This window comes from Myotis brandtii, unplaced genomic scaffold (assembly GCF_000412655.1).
Source record: "Myotis brandtii unplaced genomic scaffold, ASM41265v1 scaffold1026, whole genome shotgun sequence".
Classification (NCBI taxonomy): domain Eukaryota; kingdom Metazoa; phylum Chordata; class Mammalia; order Chiroptera; family Vespertilionidae; genus Myotis; species Myotis brandtii.
Genome location: NW_005353435.1, coordinates 954747 through 959685, shown reverse-complemented (window position 1 = coordinate 959685; position 4939 = coordinate 954747).

Below are 4939 nucleotides of genomic sequence, written 5' to 3'. Positions count from 1 at the left end.
CTGAGCCAGGCCACCCTTTAGAATGCAGCCCGAGGAACAGACAGCCCCGGGGATGCTAGTCCCACCCACAATGCACTTGGCACTCCTGCCCTCCCCCTCTCTCAGTTTCCCTGGGCCGGGGCCTCCTTCTGTTCGAAACTCACGTCGAAAATAAAGTGAATATCGTCCGGCCTTTGTTGGGAACCGACAATTCACTCTAAGCTCACAACGTCTCTAGATTTTTAAGAGCCAAACAGCGTCAAATATTTGATCCCTACTGTTTCGGGCACAGAAAGATGATTCCTATGCGGAACCTCGTTAACATAAGAGCAAAGGCGACCTATGAAATGGACATCCACGCCCACCATGCTTCCGCTTCACAGAGGAGACTCGGGTTTGCTCCACTTGCAAACAGCGCTGTAGGCAGAAGGGGCAGGAGGCGTCACTCTCAGAGCATAAGGGAGGACGTGCCTCCCGATGTTCAGCATTCTCCCAGAATTCAAAGGCAGCAAGTGAGGGAGGTCTCTTAATGACATTAGAGAGAGAGAGAGAGAGAGAGAAAGAGAGAGAGAGAAAGAGGGAAGGAACAACCTTCAACTTTCCATGGAGTAGGACTGTCCAATTCGACTTCCTGCACTGACAAAACTGTTCTAGGTCCCATGCTTCCGCTTCACAGAGGAGACTCGGGTTTGCTCCACTTGCAAACAGCGCTGTAGGCAGAAGGGGCAGGAGGCGTCACTCTCAGAGCATAAGGGAGGACGTGCCTCCCGATGTTCAGCATTCTCCCAGAATTCAAAGGCAGCAAGTGAGGGAGGTCTCTTAATGACATTAGAGAGAGAGAGAGAGAGAGAGAAAGAGAGAGAGAGAAAGAGGGAAGGAACAACCTTCAACTTTCCATGGAGTAGGACTGTCCAATTCGACTTCCTGCACTGACAAAACTGTTCTAGGTCTATCAGCGGTTCTCAACCTGTGGGTCCCGACCCCTTTGGCGCTCGAACGACCCATTCACAGGGGTCGCCTAAGACCATCCTGCCTATCAGATATTTACATGACGATTCATCACAGTAGCAACATCACAGTGATGAAGTAGCCACGAAAATAATTTCATGGTTGGGTCACCACATGAGGAGCTGTATTGAAAGGGCCAGGAGGTTGAGAACCACTGGTCCCCACTGTTTAAATCTGTAGCCACCAGCCAGGAAGCACCATTGCAACCAGGGAACTGAATGCTGGATTTTAGTTACAGTAAATGTAAGTAACCACAGGGGGCGATGGGTACTGGATGGGCCCACACAGTTCCGGAGCCGAAGCGTTACTGTGTGAAACGATGTATCGTATCAGCACCTCAACTTACACACGTGAACTCACCCGGTGGCGGTGGCGCAAAACATTTCTGACGACTAAATTACCAAATCGCTAAACGCTCATACTTTGTAAGAAAAAAAAAAAAAAAGAAAGCGCTACCTTTTGTTACTGACAAACACTGTCCGATTACTAAGCTAGAGATACATTTCAATACATCTTCCCCGAAGGAAACCTAATAGCCTGCTAAATTACAAAGACTTCTGAAGTTCTCTGCGGTGTTTCCCAAATCTCGCCAGTACCCCTTCTTTAAACCTCCTTCAAGTTCTCTCTCATCGATGTTTCTCACTCTCTATCCCTCTCCCTTCCTCTCTGTAAAAAATCAATAAAATATATTTTTTTTAAAAAATGAGACGGGAAAGGGGTTTTTGCTTCAGCAGAGCCACTGAGCAGCAGTTCATGTCAGTAAAGTGTCAGAAAGGTAAGCCCACACCTAAGCCAACTTTCCCCTTGCAACGAGAAAATTAAAAAGAAAATGTGCTTCACTTAAAGACAAAAGAATTTAGGACTGTAGCTACAGCCCAGATGTCTGCTGATACTCTTTACCTTACATACATGTATTTTGAGGTCTAGTACACGAGGCAGCACGTATATTAATTCATGAAACAATTTCACTCCAATAATCACTTACACCGTCAGCATCACTGTCCCCGGGGTCGCCTCAGCCACTCTGAACCATCAAGTTCCATTTTCCAGAGCACCTCACCTCTGCATCTACCCAACCAGCCATGACAGAGCATTTCTGGGACCCACCCATGGTGCCCTCCATGGAAACTCTACCCAGGCCATCAACACCCACCCAGGTGGGCATAACGCTTCTCATTCATCACGCACTGCACCCACTGATGGTGTAAATACCCCAAACTGGCTTCCACTGAGGTTGTTTTAGCCCAAACAGCGCCTGGTTGTTGGGAATAGGGTAACTGAGGGAGTGCCCTGTAATAGTAGAGATTTGAACCACGTGGTGCCGCCCTCTTCGGCGGGCGAACTGCCTTATAATCAGGCGGATACCGCATATCCGTGAAGTTAATTTTGCAGAGGGAAGACCTCAGGGTTCCTTCATGCCTCCTCTAAGAGCTCTTTCAGCTTCCACACTCGGATTAAAATGTCTGTGTCTGGCCCGGCCGGGGTGGCTCAGCGGCTGAGCGTCGACCTGCGAACCAGGAGGTCACGGTTGGGTTCCTGGTCAGGGCACATGCCCGGGTTGTGGGCTCCATCCCCAGTAGGAGGTGTGCAGGGGGCAGCCCATCCATGGTTCTCTCTCACCATGGATGTTTCTCTCTCTCTCTCCCTCTCCCAGAATTCCTCTCCGAAGTCAATAAAAATATATTTAAAAAGAAACAAACAAAAGCCTGTCTGGGCTAAGCCGTCATTTTCCTTCAGGAGCCACAGGCACACAGTTCGCTGCCAGGACAAGTGGACGGGCCGTCTCTACCTTCAATCCAACCCCACACACCCGCAGGCCCTGTTAATCCAAAGAGCTAATCTGACGGCCTCTGTGCTCGTCTTAAAAACGTCCCACTGCTTCCGCCCGCGTGGAGGATGAAAAGCCCTCCGTCTCCATCGTGTCATTTCAAGGTTACTCCGACCCACCTGTGTGTGTGTGTGGGGGGGGGAACACCCACCTTCTCACTTCAGGGGCTTTCCTCAGGCTCCTCCATTCACTGGAGCCACCCACACTGGCCCTCCAACCTAGTCGGGCTACGTCCTACCCAAGCGTCACAGCTCAGCTCAGCTGCGCCATCTTTTCCTTCCAAAAGCTTCCTTGAGCCCAGCTGGTGCGGCTCCGTGGTTGAGCGTCAGCCTAGGAGCCAGGAGGTCACGGTTCGATTCCCCGTCAGGGCACATGCCCGGGGTTGCGGGCTCCATCCCCAGTGTGGTGCAAGCAGGAGGCAGCCGATCAGTGATTCTCTGTCATCATTGCTGTTTCTCTCTCTTTCTCCCTCTCCCTTCCTCTCTGAAATCAATAAAAATATATTTTTAAAAAACCAACCACATACAACCGCCTCCGCCCAAATACACACACAGTCCCTGAGCAGTGAAGTGAGACCTTCACCCAGTTTCAGAGGGAAGAGTGCACGCAGACCTGAGGCAGGAGCCTCGGAGCCGTGCCAACAGACGCCCATCGGACTCGTCGCTGATCGCAAAGAAAAAGGCTTTGGTTTTTCTAGTTTAACAGTGACTTTCAAGGCGGGAAGGATGGGGGAACCTCGTAAGAGAAAACCAGTTAGTTTGCTTCACGTTTCACACAGCGAACTCAGGCCTACAGGGCACCTGGAAGGCCTTTCGACAGAAAGGGAGTGATGACAGCTAACAGTTAATATTCACAGCGCGCTGCCCACCCATGGGGCCCTTTCGCCTACCCCAGCGGTTCTCAACCTGTGGGTCGCGACCCCTTTGGGGGGGGGGTGTCAAACGACCCTTTCGCAGGGGTCGCCTAAGACCATCGGAAAACACATCTATAATTACATATTGTTTTTGTGATTAATCACTACGCTTTAATTATGTTTAATTTGTAACAATGAAAATACATCCTGCATATCAGATATTTACATGACGATTCATAACAGGAGCAAAGTTACAGTGATGAAGTAGCCACGAAAATAATCTTATGGTTGGGGGTCACCACAACATGAGGAACTGTATTAAAGGGTCGCGGCATGAGGAAGGTTGAGAACCACTGGCCTACCCTAGTCCTTCCTAGGTCCCCCGTGCAAGCCCCACCTCAGTGGCTCCATTTTGCAGAAGAGGAAACGAAGGCGCGCGGAGGTTACACACGGTTCCATGGTTCCAACCTCAGGCCTGTGTAGTTAGTCCCCGAGCCCCCACCCACCACGCGAAGTTTCTCCGAGTGTAAAGGTGTGGCACACACTCCCCTTCCTACTCTCCTTTGTAAGATTTTTACGCAGAGCCGGACCCAGGCCGGGGAACGCGGAGGCGGCGTCCTCAACTCCCCATCCCTCCATCCCCCCCCAACTCAGATATAGGACACACTTGTTTCACCTCCTACGGTTCCTCCCAACACAGCACCCAAATGCTGCTCCTGAGCGGGAGCGACCATCCCCAGGTGCCACCCTGCAAGGTCAGAGGTGAGTTCACGGCCGGCGAGCGCCGCGCGGGGCTGGCACCCACCTTTCGGTGCTAGAAGCCCACGCGCCCGCCGCGAGATGCGCACGATGCAGACACTTTGGCACGTGCCGGGCGAACGCAGCAAGCTCTCCCGGGCGCCACTTCCGCCAAGTCTAACCGGACAAGACATCCCTGTCCTGACCATCCACTCGCTCCGGACCCCACGCCTTACCTGGCGATCGCGAGTCCCGCCTAAGCGCCCCCCTCTCCCCCGGCTGTCAGGCGCAAAAGCCCCCGCAAAGGCCACCTGGCAGGTCGGTCTCCGCCGGCCACCACCCCCGGTCTCCCTCCCGATCTCCCCTGTCACCGGAGCAAGTCGGTTTCACATCCTCCGCCCACCATCACCATGTGCGAAGTTGACTCTTGAGTTCGCCCCAAAGACATTTCCTTTTTCCTTCCACGAGAAGGAGACCTGGACCCGGTGCCCTCCCCCCGCCTCCCAACGCCTGGCGGGTCGTCCCAGCCGATC